This window comes from Sphaerodactylus townsendi, linkage group LG09 (assembly GCF_021028975.2).
Source record: "Sphaerodactylus townsendi isolate TG3544 linkage group LG09, MPM_Stown_v2.3, whole genome shotgun sequence".
In the NCBI taxonomy this organism is placed as follows: Eukaryota; Metazoa; Chordata; class Lepidosauria; order Squamata; family Sphaerodactylidae; genus Sphaerodactylus; species Sphaerodactylus townsendi.
The window spans coordinates 7,857,711-7,873,521 of NC_059433.1; the positions used below are offsets into that span (position 1 = coordinate 7,857,711).

The 15,811-nt window shown below is 44.0% G+C and overlaps 1 protein-coding gene across 2 annotated transcripts in view; it reads right to left on the reverse strand.

Annotated features, from left to right (window-relative positions):
• CDH10 (cadherin 10) overlaps window positions 1-15,811 on the reverse strand; it is a 202,379-nt gene that overhangs the window by 88,786 nt on the left and 97,782 nt on the right. The gene's annotated exons all lie outside the window — the stretch shown is intronic.

Below are 15,811 nucleotides of genomic sequence, written 5' to 3' on the forward strand. Positions count from 1 at the left end.
TAGTTAGAAGGGGCCATGCAGGCCATCTATTCCAACTTCCTGTTCAATGCAGGATTAGCCTAGAGCGTCCTTGACAAGCGTTCATCCAGCCACTGCTAGAAGACTGCCAGTGGGGCAGAGCTCATCACCTCCCTAGACAGCTAATTCCACTCCTGAACAACTCCTACTGTAATTTCACCCCTAATATCCAGTCAGTACCTTTCCCCCTGTAATTTAAACCCATTATTGCGAGTCCTACGCTCTGCTACAACCAAGAATAGCTCTCTGCTCTCCTCTAAGTAGCACTCTTCCAAATACTTCAAGAAAGCTATCATGTCATCCCCCCTCAACTTCATCTTCTCCAAACTGATCACTCCTATGTCCCTCAGCCTGTTCTCCTAAGGCTTAGCCACCAGATCAGAGGTAGGCGTACCAACCCCCCCCCCCAGCAATCTAGATCATGTTGCTCAGTACGCATGACTGCCAAGGATCAAGGTGAAATTTTGAGGCATGGGCAGTAGCTAGTACAGGGCTTTGACTTACTCTCACACAGACACAACTCATCCTGTCAGCTGGTACACCAACATCTTAATGTATAAATATTGCAGGGTTTTTTGCATTCTGACCAAGAAGGTTGCCTGCTGTAGCTGTCATTATCACTACACATCCACAAGCTCCATCTACTGAAGATAGGGTTGCCAGCCAAGCTGGACAAACAGTAGAGACATATCTGTGGTGGGGGGAAGCTGGAAGTGATTTCATCACAACATTCATGGCAACATTCTAGCATTTGAACAGAACTCTAGTTTAACCATACAGTTTGGGGCAAATGCAATGACATCACTTCCAGGTTGCGCCAGAAGTGACATCACGACATCCCCAGTGACACTGATCAATCCTTCCATTTCTCCTTGCCGTTCTCCCACCCACCCATATGAGTGGTAGTGGGTACAGCTGTAACTCCTCCTCTAGTGAGGATTCATCTTTTATATATTGTGTTTTAATATGTGCTGTTGTTGTTTTGAAATCTTTAGAAGGCGAGGAGTCTTAAATTCTGCAACTGGCACTGAAGTCACCTTGACTGTCATAATGAGACAGATTCAACATCGAATCAAACAACGTTATGCTACTGACGAAAGTTCCGGTAAAATTCCATCCAGAAGAATAAAACTTTAATTTTATGTTCATCAGTTAGTGGAAACAATCTGGGCTTTCTTTTTTTCTGGGTACAAATAAATAGCCAATAAGCAGCCATGTGGTTAGGTTCCTAATGGCCACATTTGCATATTGATTTTATTATATTTAAATGTTAACGGCAGCAACAATTTTTTCTGTGTAAGCAGTCTGTTCGACATTTGCATACTATAAAATGCATCCTGGATAATGTACATAAAGAAAATCTGCACCAGCCTCGTGGTGGAAATATATCTGAAATTTCTGTAATAAAGTTTTAAAACAAATGAAGAAATCAAAGCCAATACAACAACAATAATAATAAAATTAGCAGATTTTACATTTCTCTGAAGTCCACCCCCCAACTGTAATTAAGAGTAGAGATGGATTGGTAACATTTCTACCAACCGTTTGCATGAATAATGGTAATGTTGGATGTTGTGTGTTTTCCAGGCTGTGTGGCGCCTTGGTCTGGTAATTTTTTTCTCCTAATATTTTGCTCACATCCATGGCTGACAGATGTGTTAGGAGCCCAGCCACACAGCCCAGAAAACTCACAACAGCAAGTCGATTCCAGCTGTGAAAAACCTTCAACCACACAATGGTAACATTACTGTCCGTTTCAGTCATATTAGCCAAAAGAGAGATCAGTCATTATCAACTCTGATTTCTTCTTTAAAGAAGAAAACTGTAACATAGATGTAAAGAATATATTAATAAAAAAGATCTTTTAAAGCACAATTGCCTCATGCATAAGGTGACCAGATGGTCACCTTTGTAAACCAGGATGGGCGGGTAGGTGGGCAGCCGCGTGCGCATGCACGCATGCGTGCGCAGCCATAGAAGCACACTGCCTTCTTGGGTGCTGCCGTTTCCCGCCCTGTGACAGGGCGGGAAACGGCAGTGCCCCAGAAGGCCGTGCTCCTGCGGTCACGTGCACGGGAGGCTGCTGCACTGCCTTGCGCCCCAGAAGGCAGTGCGGCAGCCTTCCAAAAATTGGGACAATTGAAATAACCCGCGGGACGTGGGACAAATTATTTGAAGGCGGGACTGTCCTGCCGAAAGCGGGACATCTGGTCAGCCTACTCATGCACCTATGTGTACTACAATTCCAGATAAAAACTATTAATTGTGCAATGAGAATTTTTATTTATTTTACACATCTAAATAACACATACATAGAAAGATAAAGGAAATCCCCCTCCCCCTATAATAATACTACTTCAAACTATTAAGTTAATATATTTTATCTGCTCTTTCCTATATGGAGCCCAAGATAGTGCAGCCTCCGTTTTACTCTTGTCACAGCCCTGTGAGGTAGTGTAGGCTGAGGCAACGTGACTAAGCCAAAGTCATTCAGTGATCTTTGTGGCAGAGTGGGGGGCTGAGTCTGGTTTTCCCAGATACTAGGCCCACACTCTAACAATTTCAATATGCAGGCTCATTTATCAGCAAGTATCATACTAAAGAGCTGGAATGGAGTAGCAGTTAAGGTCTGAGAAACCCAGGTTAAAATCCCCAGTCTGCCATGGAATGTTACTGTGTGACCGTGGGCTAATCAAATACTCTTAACCTTGACCCTGGCAAATATTTGGATGGGAGGCCTCCCAGGAATACCAGGGTCATGATGTGGAGGCAGACAATGGCAAACCACTTCTGAAAGTCTCTTGCCTTGAAAACCCTATGGGAAATTAGACCTGGCAGAGCCCAGCCTTGAACTGTGTACCTGCCCCTGACCTCCACATGGAGTTTTGAGTGGGATACCATTCTATGGTGGAGGCAGGGCTTGTGGGGGGCTCTGGGCTGCCTGGGGTCCCCCCTCAAGAAGCACGGGGGATACAAGTCCTGGCTAGCCCCACCCTAGTTACATCCTTGGAGCCAATGTACTGCAGGAGGTAGAGCATCAGACTAGTACTGGGGAGTCATAAACTCCAACTTCTACTAAGCCATGAAATACCAATGGGTAACCTTAAGAGCATAAGAAGATTGTTGCTGGTGCAGACCAGTGCTCCATCTAGTCCAGTATCCTGTCTCCTTAAATAGTGGTACTGAATAATTAAGGTAACTCTGCAGTGGACACTCAGCATGAAGACATATGCCTCATATCAGTGATGGCAAACCTATGGCATGGGTGCCAGAGGTGGCACTTGGAGTCCTCTCTGTGGGCATGTGCAAACAGATTTCGTCGTTTGGGGGCGGAAAATCACACCCCCACCCGCCCACACACACGTCTAGGCTGGACTGGGCCACTGAGCATGATGTCCATGCACCGCAGTGAGCAGGGAGGACTTGGCTGGCGGGCCTGATGCCTGTGCTCCTGGTGGCTGCTGCCCGAGGGGGGGGGGTGCAGAGGAGGCAGAGATGCTAGAGAGGCACAGAGCAGTGCATGCAGGACTTGCTGGAGGCTACAGCAGGCTGGTCCCTGCTCAAGCGGGTGGGGCGGAGGAAGGAGTCAACCAGTTTTTTCTAAACTAAAACCTCAGCATTCAGGTTAAATTGCCATGTGGCACTTTGCAATCAATAAGTGGGGTTTGGATTGCAATTTGGGCACTTGGACTCAAAAAGTTTCGCCATCACTGCCTCATATCAACTGGCTGATTGATCTGCCACATATGTTATTCCATTGCTAACTCTTAAAGTGGGGTGATTTTCTGCAAAATAAGCCATCCTGATTTGAAAAAGGAGACAATGGACCACAACAAGAAAAGATGACTAATGCAGCCCCTTTAGCAAAAAAATATCTTTTTAAAAAGTCAGTCACTTTAAAAGTTCATACAGAAACCAGACACGGGCAGGATTTATTTTAAGCGTTTGCTGCCAGTGTTCTCCTTCTGGGTCACTGCCAGTTCCTCTCCCCACAAAAAGTAGTGGAGAGAGTGCACCAAGGACCCCCTACTTTGGGGCCTGCAAAACTGAACTCCTTTGTTCAGTCTGCATGAAACATAGGGGGGCTTTAGATAAGGGGGACTCTGTTCTATGCCAGCCATTCTTAACCAGGGTTCCCTGGTACCCTGGGGTGCCGTGAGCATGTCCCAGGGGTACCGCGGCAACACTAACCCCCCCTCATTTTTGTGGTGTCTCCCACCGGTGCCAGCAAGGACATGGAGCTGGCCCATGGGGCAGGGCCTGCCACAAGGTCAGCAGCCCCCCCCCCAGTGCTTCCCTTCACCCTGGGAGGGGAAGGTAGGGTGTGTAGCAAGCAGGGGCAATGGGAGGGGAAGGTGGAGGGTGGCGGCAGGGGTACCGTGAGATATGAAGAGTGAGGTCAAGGGTACCCTGACCTTGAAAAGGTTGGGAAACACTGTTCTATGCAAATTTGATGTCACTATCTTTAAAAGCAGCTGTTTTCGATACAAAATTCTGCAGCCTGAAAAAGCCCCCTACATTTTGAATCCTAAACTAGAACATTTCTACCTGAAAATCAGGAATAATGGTAAAAATGTCCTCCCTGAATCCTAGATCCAAAACTATGACACATTCTTTTTTTACCAAGAAGATCCCTAGTTAAAACTTTCTGGAAATCTGACTTATTTTTGCTCTGCTAACATATTCTTTAAATTGCAACACTCCCATACCATGGCATTGTCATTTTATACACTGAGTTACTGTAGCGACTGAATTTCTGTCCCAGTTTTTCTTCTTATGCCCAATTGACATGCCATTTCTTAAAAATTTATCTGTGTATTCCGGTCACTGGTGTGTTGTTAAAAATAGCAACAAGAACAGATTCCCAGTAAATAACCTCAACAACAATACAAACTGAAGAGACATTATAGGCAGTTGTATTATAACTGGACTATGTGAAGTCCACTTGACCAGTTTCAAATCCATCAGGTTCTATGTGAGCAATCCTGATCTGGATATATTGGAAGGGAGGAAAGTATTGATATTCCTGGTTTTCCAGGTATGTTATTCAGATTTTTTTTCCAGGTTTCGGATATTTTTTGGCATTATTATTCCCTATAGGGAAACTTTTCTGGGGGTTGGGAAATGTTTTTAAAGGTGCTAGCACAAAAAATTGCAGGGGAGTAACTGTGCTAAAAGTAACACCCACATTTCAAGTCAATCGGACCCAAGGGGCCAATTCTATGGGTCCCAATCAATGTCCCCCAGCCACCCCTGTTGTTTCCTATAGAAGGGGGAAATGGTAAAAAAAAGGTAAAACCTAAAAATCTCCCACCAGAGGACAACTATGGGACACTATTGCTAAGCCCAACCAATGTAAAAACCAAGAATCTACAACTAGGTAAACCTGAGAATCTGAAACAATGGGAGATTCTACACAGCCAATCTAAAACAGGATAAGGAGGCAAAAACCCATTTTGGGGGAAAGAGATTCATACAGAACATTCCCCCAAAATGGGTCAGGTCCGTTTTATTAAGTCCAATCCAGGTTAAATGAAGATCACTAAACAAGCGATTGTTTCCCAGTAACCTGGGTTTCAAGTGCTTCCTGCTTGCCTGTGTGAACTACAGCAGCAGGAAGCATCCAATTTCCCCCCTTCCCCCCCATTTGATTCTCTAGAGAATCTACTCAAATGGAGGCCACCATGTTCAGATGAGGGGAGATTCTCAGTTGCAGGGGGTGGGGATCTCTGTCCACTGCTCCAAAGTCCCAAGCCCAGGGGAGAGGGGGAAAATACTTTTTATTTTATTTTCTAGCTTGGGCACTGTGTGGCCACAGACGTTCCCCAGAGGCCTCCATAGCTACACATGCACATTAGGAAGGGGAGAAATGTCCCTATGCAAAGGAGTTGCACCATTTGCTGTTGCTTCCTTTTTTTAAATAATTTTTATTGTATAGAAAATTTGTACATTTGTTACATTTAATAACTTTGTTCTATCTATACAATGTTTCCTTTTTCTCCCCCCTCTCCCCTCTCTTCAATTGGTTGTTTCATGCAAGCAGTAGGAGGTTCATTCTTCTTATTCTCTTATTACATGGTTCTTCGTTAAATCCGGCTTCTTCCATCCATTTCTCATACAATGTCCATAGTTTCATAATATCTTCTATTTTTTTCTTGCCATAATGTATTTTTGTCAGTCTCTCAAAGATCTCTAACTGTATTTGTTCCCAAATATATTCCAACCAGTTTGAAACTGTCCATTTTTTGTTATCTTTCCAGCCCAACGCTAACACTGCGTGTGCTGCTCTGATCATTATTTTATACATTGGTTCCAAACTTCTGTTCACTCTTATATCATCTATTATCCCCACAATTAGTAAATCATTATTTACATCAATTTTTACTTTTACTAACTGTTCTACATATTTGAAAATATTCTCCCAAAACTTTTTCACCACTTTGCATTCTATCCACATATGTATATAATACATTTGCTGTTGCTTCCTAAATGGGTAAGCTTCTATGGCCGTTTCCGCACGGGCATTAAATGGCGGCCTGGAGACGGTAAAAACGCTGTCTCCAGACCGCCATTCGCACAGGGGGCGCAGCTGCAGTGCAGCTGCACCGCCCTCGCACCGCCCGCCCGGCCCGAAGCCGGCGTTTACCCAGAGCGCTGGGAAGCGCTCTTTTTGGGGCAATGCCGCCGTGAAGCCGCTGCCGAGCGAACGGCAGCGGCTTCACGCCGCCTCCCCCACCCGGCACTTACCTTGTCCCTGGGCCTCCGGCGTGTCGCCGAGGCCTGGGGAAACGCCCCCTGCCCTGCGCCGCTGGAGGGGTGTGTCCCCAGGCCTTGGTGACATGCCGGAGGCCCAGGGACAAGCCGGGTCGGCCGGGCACCGGCGCTCCGCGGCGCCGGCTGCCCGGCTGCTTCCAGGACCATCCGTGCGGACGGTCCCAGCGTCGTCGGGTCGGCGCACAATGCGCCTACCTAGCCATTTCCGCCGCCGTGCGGAAACGGCCTCAGTGTGAAGTGAAACAGGTTTATTCACAAGAGGGGAAAACAGGTTTGTTCACAATGATCTACACTTGTTAGGAATGAGCTGTGCAGAAAGGGTCAAAGCAAAGCACAGGAATCCTACCATAAAACCTAAGAATCCATCCAAAAGGTGAACTCAACACAAAGCAATTCAAGTAAAGAACAAACTTAAAACAAAAGAAGACAAAAACCACCTGACAGAGTTATGCCTCAACCAGCCTACCAGCCCAGCCCCAGGAGACCCTACAAATGCTGGGTCTTTATTTTGATATTTTTTGGCACCTGTTTTTCCATATTCTGAAAAATCCTGGCTTTAAATTCACAGATTGGGCCTGTTGAGAATTAGATCTATCGATACACATTTGCTTGCGGCTTGAGCAATCACTAGCAAGTAAACCCATGATCATCTTCAGTTTGATGAACTGACTTCATTGCTCACATACAGAGTGGATGAGGCATGAAGCGTCATTCACTGGAGACTGCAACACTGTCTTTCCTGTTCTGATTAGAATAGAGGGCAGAAAAGTGGGCTGTCTCGTATTATAGGAGAAGCAGCATTGAAAGACGTCCCATGACTTTTTCCTGTTCTGCTTGGAAAGGAAGGCAGAAAACTTGATTGTAAATCGGTCCTCTAGAATCCTTTCGCAAAAGGAAACCCGTATCCTCAATTGAGGATTAAAATACGTGTTTACACCCAAATATGATGCATACCAAAAAAGAGTAGACCGGTTTAAACTGATTAGCAAATTAAATTAAGAACCTTTTTTGCCGCAGAACCACCCATGATATCGACTCAGGCGGAGGGTAGCGTTTCTAAGGCTTCCACATTCTTTCCACAAGTTTATGATCCGGCTGTTGTTATTTTTGAAAAACTTGTCAAGAAAGACATGGCTCACTTGGAGAGGACTTTATTCTTATCACAATTTCTCTAAATGTGATCTTAATATCATTAATGGGCTGGTTTCAGACAAAAGCATTGTGATCAAGGAGGCTGATAAGGGAGGGGCCATAGTGGTTCAGAATTACATAGATTATGTTACAGAAGTGCAGAGACAATTTATTTATTTATTTTATTTATTCTTTCGATTTATAAACCGCCCCATCCCCTAGGATGATAGCGCTTCTTACAAGTTATTAAAAGAGGATCCTGTTTCTTCCATTACACAGATTATTAGGATAGCTGTGCAGGAAGCAGTAGTGACCAGCTGGATTTCTAATAAGGTGGCCAACTTTTTGATAAATTCATTTCCTAGGATTCCCATTTTTTACACGTTACCTAAGATACACAAACCCGGGTTCCCCCCACCCAGAGGACCCATAGTTTCCGCTTGTTCTTCAATTTTGGAGCCTATTGCTCAATACATAGATACTTTTCTGCAGCCTCACATTCAAGCTATGTCCTCCTATATTAGAGACACTGCAGACTTCATTGTCAAACTGGAAGGCACCACCTGTCTGAGAGGAACATATTTAGTCACAATGGATGTCACCTCTCTTTATACAAACATTCCACATAAGGAAGTCAGAGCAGTCCTTCACAATGTTCTTCAAATGAGGGGTGATGAATTACGTCCTACACATTTTTTGGTCAATTTGGTGGAGATCATTCTTGACTAAAATTATTTCAAATTTTTGGACAAATTTTATTTACAAACTACCGGCTTAAGTATGGGTAGTAGTTTCACACCTAGTGCAGCCAATTTATTCATGGAAGACTTTGAAAACTGGTTTTTCTTTAACAATAGTTCCAATCCTTTTTTAAAATCTATGTTATTTTACAAAAGATACATTGACAACCTGTTTTTTTTGTTTACATCTGATTTCAATTTGGAACAATTCTTATGGTGGGCTAATGAATTACATCCCACCATAAAGTTTACAGGACATGCTAGTAACAACCAAATGGGCAAAGAGAAATGGGCATATGCATCCTCTTGTCCCTAGAAGAAGCTTCCTCTTCTCCCTAGTACATCTCAACCAAGGAAAGCACAGAGCTCACTGTGCTCATCATACAGAGCTTCTTTATGTTGTTGTTCATTGAGCCCTCATGGGATAGGGCAGGATATAAATCCAATAAAATAAATAAAAATAAAATAAATAAATTGCACATACTATATTTTCCAAGGTGCCTATGTCAGAAGGATGTGTCATTCCATAAAGACTGTGTAATCGACACTCAGGAACTTGAAATACACCAATCATCATGACATGGGCGTGGAAAGAGAGTTTATGCAAGGATGCCCAATGGAGTTGGAAATAGTGTCAACTAAAGGCATTTTGGGATTATGAAAGACTACTTGGGATTGTAACGAATACCTTAATGAAAACCTCTGTCTATTCATGACAGGGTGCTGGTCCAAAGGACAAATTCCTGGTTGGAATTGTTTTAAAAGGAACGGAGAAGAATAACATTGGTATTAATCAGTAGCACTGCAGTTATGATAGAGTGCTCGGTGAAACAGTTCTATAAGTGGGATTCTAATTGGGCTGTGTTCACTGCATTGCATCTCTTACATTTCTGTGGGTTCCTGTGCTGTTGCATCTCAGGAAGTCTTTCTCTGGGTGCCCTTCCATATCAAGGGTTTTTCCTAGGACAGCTGTAGATGCTTTTTGTCAGCCCCATAGCTTCTCTTGGGGCCCAGTCTATCAGCTGTGGAGATCTTTTATAGATCTCTGAGAGTTAGGAAAGGTCCGTGCCAACTGCAGGGGTGCCACATGATTTTCTGCCTAGACTTATTTACTTCTGGTCAGAGTGGTCATGGTGTAGAGTTACTGGACAATGCATCCAATAAGATTTATTTCCAAAAAAATTACACCCAAGATGAAGAATGTTAAGTGAAACAGTCTTACATGAAGTTTTACTGTATGCACATTCACACCTTTGTAGTTCACAAGAGGAAAAAACGATGGCTTAGGAGAAATTTGACAGAGGCCGCTTCCGCACGGCCATGCTGGGGGTTGGGTCGGCGTACATGATGCCGACCCAACCCCCCCAGGACCGTTCGCCCAGTAATGACAGGGAAGTATCTTCCCTGCGACTGTCCGGCGCATGGCCGAGGCCAGGGGACATGCCCCCCTGCCCTCTGTGACCACTCCGGAGTTGCAGGGCTGGGGGGCGTGTCCCCAGGCCTCGGCGATGTGCCGGAAGGTTGCAGGGAAGGTAAGTTGATCAGGAAAGGGGGGAGGGATGGCGCCTTCCAGCCAGCCGCCATTTTCCAAAAACCTCGCTTGGGGAGCGAGGTGGGAAAATGGCGGCTTTGTGCCACTGGGGAGGAGCGAGGCGCGGGTGCGAACAGCTCCCTAGGGACGGCGTTTTTGCTGTCCCTAGGGCGCTGTAAATGGCCCGTGCAGGAAGGGCCACAGACATATAAAAGTATGGTCAGTGTGAAGGAAGTCAAAATATTTTTCTCTCTCTTTGCTGTCCCTGAAGCTCACGTTTGCAAATTATCGTGATGGGTAATATATATTTGACATCAAGTTCCAGCTGACATGGTAACTCTGTAGGGTTTTCAAGGCAAGGAACATTCAGAGGTGGTTTGTCATTGCCTGCTCCACATCAGGCCCCTTGCATTTCTTGGAGGTCTCCCTTTCTAATACTAGTCAGGGGTGACTTTGCTTCGCTTCTGAGATCTGAGCACATCAGGCTAGCCTTGAGCTAGCCAACTCAGGAATACAGTCAGGCAATACAAAGTAAATGTTTCTGAGGAAAATCTACATTAAAAACATCTGCTGTTAGTAATGTTTGATCCGACTCTTGATTTAACGTGAGCTTTCAGATTTTGGCCAATTGCTCTCTGAAATATTGGAGAACTCCTTCACCCCTCCTACCTTGCAAACATTCTCATGGAATCATTCCTGGACAAATTAGAGAAATATTAGCCGATGTGAATTCATCAGGGTTCCTTGTTAAATTATTCATATTAGAAAGTAAGCTGCCAGATGGTTGCGTGATCCAAATAACTTAGTTACTCATTACCTTTCATTAAATGAGCATCATGAAGCCAGATTATTTGACAAAATGCAGGACTGAACTGGAAGGGGAAGAGGTTAAAATAAGAAATGTTACTTAGCAGAAATGCCACAATTTCTAGCTACCGTCTTACAAAATCAAGTGTAACTTGACAGAAAGAGAGCTCACACAAATTGTAACCCATTGCTAAGCCAAATGTTCAGGAACCCTGTCGAACAGTCTGGCACTTCAAAATTCTGTTTATCGAGTTTTAAGTCTGGAAGAAACTGTTACCGTACTGCTTCTTTTTCATTTATTTACCTAAAAACCCCACCAAAAAAATCTGTGTTCAGTCCACAGCAGGGCCACCAGGTATTATTAAAATAGATGATGAAGCCAAAGCCGGAATACATATGAGAAAACACAGAAGGAGCAATTAAAACCTAAGGTGGGAAGGAGAAGTCACTGAAATGAAAACAAGCAAACAAAAGGTTGGTGGAAGAGAATGTCAGAAGGTGACACATATCCCTGGAAAGGGAGTTTCATAATTTTGATGCCTATCCCTGACATTGATGGAGTGACATGGGAAAAAATCAAATTTAGACATGATTGACATACAGATATAGGTTTCCATTCACCTTTTACAACAGGGCTTGTTTTCAGTTAACCTTCACTTCCTGAATGTTGAGCTAATGTAAGCATTTTGAGCAAATGTGTGGAACGTTTAAATGCTAGTGGAAAATTCCTTCTGAGGACATTGAGCTTTGGTGAGAGATTATGGCCCTTTCCGCACAAACTTTTAAAAAATGTCTTGAGGCAGGAACAAAAAAATTTCCGCCATGGAGTTCCACATTGGAGCTCTACATTCCGCCATGGAGTTCCCTTCCACACGGACACATCCTGAAAATGTTTTATTTCCAAACGTTTGAAATGAATTACCTTTTTAAAAAGGTTCTTTGGCTTGAAATGCTTTCAAAATAACTTCACTTTCTATGCAATTGATTTACTATGATGTCTACACCTCTGTGTACTCCCTGAACTCCCTCCTTGGCACCATTTTATTACATCACTGGTCTCACTCCATTCGCCCTTGCCTGTTTATCATCGTAATTTTTGGGGTGGGGAGTGAACTTCGGAGCATCAATTATATGAGGTATCGAGAACTGTGGCATGAAGCTGGGAATCACTGAAGCATTGATTCAACAAATAAGTCAAAAAAGGGGAAAACATACAATGGGGGTCATGAATAGTTTCGAGGGGTGAGTGCAGAAAAAAAATTGTGGTGTAGGGGCTGGAGATTGAGAACATTTTGCAAACATTTCAGGTGATTTGTGTTGTGTTGCTAGAGACTGTAAGACTGTTCCCTTCATTGTATAGTTTTTCCCTTCTGCATTAGAGTTTGTTTTCCCTCCCTCCTCTCCAGGTGCTACATCCCAAGCAGGAGAAGGCAAAGCCTGTGGTGAAATTCTTTTTAATTGGTTAGGGTCAGCTTAATTAACAGGTATTGGTCATATGCAATTGTACTGGTCTCCACTGTGATGTCAGACTTTTTACAATTGCCTAAACCATCTTTTGATTCTTGGGACACCTTGAGAGCATGAGTTCTGGTCTCTATTCAGATCGTTCTCTGCCCAAACAATACACCTTTTAATCTTTCTTTAAGCATAAGCATAAGCATTTTATTGTAATTGTGCACACACAACGAAATTTACCGCAGCATTCCTCGATGCACACAATTTCAGACTCATACCCCATCCTCACTTTCCCCTTTCTCCACCCAGCCCCAAACACAGCCCCAAACACATCAACCACAGCCACGGAGTTCAGCAAAGCCACAGCTCTAGAGTAGAAGCTGTATCTAAGCCTCTTTGCCCTAGTTTTGATAGACCTGTATCGTCTGCCAGATGGTAACAGTTCAAAAAGAGAGTGTGCTGGATGAGACGGGTCTCAGAATATTTTGGGCTTTCTTTAGGCTTCGGGAATTATAGAGTTCTTCCAAGGAGGGGAGAGGGCAGCTGATAATCCTCTGTGCAGTAGTGATCACCCTTTACTAAGACAACTTGATGCTCATCTGAACAGACCAGTCAAATTAGGTTGTAAGGCCATCAGCCTCTTTGTCTCAACATTTGACATCAAATTTCATCCATGTTCTGCATTAAAATAAACAAGCCTTGTCCAGAACAAGTAAAAGAAGGATCAAATTACAGTGCATTTTTTTTTCAGAAAGCTGGATCTGGGAATGCCATGTTAAAGAGGGGACCCTTTTCAGCTTGGAACTGTGGCATCGATGGAGAACAGCCTCCTGCCTGCCCCTCCTCAAATCATTTTCAAAAGCAGAAACATCATCAGCAGATAATTATTTACATAACTTTGATTTGGAAAACTCCATGTGCTGCTCTTATGTAAGGTGACCAGATAGTCACCTTTGTGAACCGGGATGGGGGTAGGCGGCCGTGTGCATGTGCAGTTGCAGGAGCGCACGGCCTTCTGGGGGTTGCCATTTCCTGCCGAAAATGGCAAGCCTCAGAAGGCCGTGCTCCTGTGGCCACGTGTGCGGGAGGCTGCCGCACTGCCTTGCGCCCCAGAAGGCAGTGCAGCAGCCTCCCAAAAATCGGGACAATTGAAATAACTTTTTGTTTGAAGGCGGGACTGTCCCACCAAAAACGGGATGTCTGGTCAGGCTGCTCTTATGTAAATAAGTCCCTCTTGGGGCCACTTCAGCTCTGGAAAACTGCATGGAGGGAGAGGAGCACAACCACACAGTCCTGAGCCGAAAAGGTCCTCCTCTGAACTTTATAATGACATCCATGCAGGTGCTGTGTGACTGCAGGGAAAACAAGTGTGGTCAGAGCAACCATTGGGCCAAAAAATATGTTTGGCCCATACTTGCTATTGGAAAGTTCAACAGTAAAGTGTTGATAATATTGAATTCCTGTGATTATGACGGTAGTTCACTACTTACTATCGTAAAACTTCCACAGTGTCACAAATAAAAAAAGTAACTACTGGTACTTTTCTCAGTACTTCACTTTTTTAAAAAGACAACAAAAATAAATCCCATATAAAACAATGAAGTTCTCATTTTCTTTTTAAAGTGTAAACTCCTCACATGCTGTTTTTTGGCTAATGGGCAACTGCGATTTATGTCAGCCAAGCTGAGAAAGGAAAAGACATCTGTTTCACTTAGCAATTTTGGTTCCCAAAATGATCAGCTGTAAAGATGTGGTTGTGTTTTTATATCTGTCTCTGATATTTTGCAAACTTTTATTTCAGTGAATTCCTCCCCACCCCACCTTGCAGTAGCATTTCTTTCTTCCGCAGACAATTTTGGAGCATCATCTCCGGAAATCTGAATTGGCTCCACATTCATTTCTCCCATTCATTGCTTTCTCAGCATAATTTCACCTATAGCAGCTGCAGCTACCCAACATCATAGACATGCATTTCTGTATTAACATACTGTTCTGCCTTTAGAATGTATTAATTGGTGCGATCTTACATAGTGCCGTTAAGCTAAAAAAAGTGTCATAAATGCTTTACATCCTCAGGAAATAGTTTACATAAATTTGTCTACTGCATGCATAAGTGCAAGTAAGAGCCAACGTTCTCTGCAGAGCTGCTAAAAAAATTCAATTTTTTTTAAGATTTCCAAATTAATTTTTTTAAGCTTTTCCAGTGCATTTGCTTCCCTTGGGACTGGTTGTTCTAAACATCACTCACATTTTATTTAAATAATCAAATCATCAAATTATAAAACTGTGTGCGTGCGTGCGTGCGTGCGTGCGTGCGTCGCGTCGCGTCGTCGTCGTCGCGTATGTCGCGTCGCGCGATGCGTGCGATGCGTCGCGTCGTCGCGCGTAACGAGTCTGAAAACAAAGATGTAAAATTCTGATGGGGCTGTCAAGTCACACCTGACTTTTCAAGGCCAGATATGTTCATTGGTGGCTTGCCATTGCCTGCCCGTGTCTGCCACCTGGTACACCTTGGTGGTCTTCCATCCAAAGAGGGTTGACTCTCTTTAACTTCTGAGATCTGAACAAGATCAGGCTAGTGAGCGCTATCTAGATCAGACACTATAGCTCATTGGTGCAGATAATTACCTATAGGAAGTTCCAGGTTGAGTCTTCAGTTAAAATGATCAGGTAGTAAGCAGGTGCTACAAAACATCTCTAGCTGGTGAATCTATGGACCTTCATAGACCAATGATCTGATTTAGAAGAAACTACAACTACTTTAGATCCCAAAAATAACAGCTCAGAATCAGATCTCAGAATCTAAGAAGTACTTGTATGGGAGACCACTAAGGAATACCAGGCTCACTGTGCAGAGGAAGGGAATGGTATGCTACATCTAAACATCTCTTGCATTGAAAACCCTACTGGACTGCCATATCAGCTGCAACTTGACTGCACTTTACACCCACAAATAGCAAAGGGGGAGGGGACCCCAGAAATGGCTTAATTAGAATGTTTCTGGGAATCTGAGACACATAACAGTTAAGAGCAAGTGGACTCTAATCTGAAGAACTGGGTTTGATTTTCCACTCTTTGACATGAGTGGCAGACTTTCATCTGGCGAACTGGGTTTGTTTCCATGCTCCTACATATGAAGCTTGCTGGGTGACCATAGGCTAGTCACAGTTCTCTCAGAACTCTCTCAGCCCCACCCACCTCACAAGCTGTCTGTTGTGGGGAGAGGAATGGAAGGAGTTTGTAAGCCACCTTGAGCAATGGGTACCTGTCTGGGGACATGGGGTAGCCCATGTCCCTGGGGGCAACTAATCTAATAATGTGGGAGGCACAAAATTGCCCCCCATGTGACCAGATC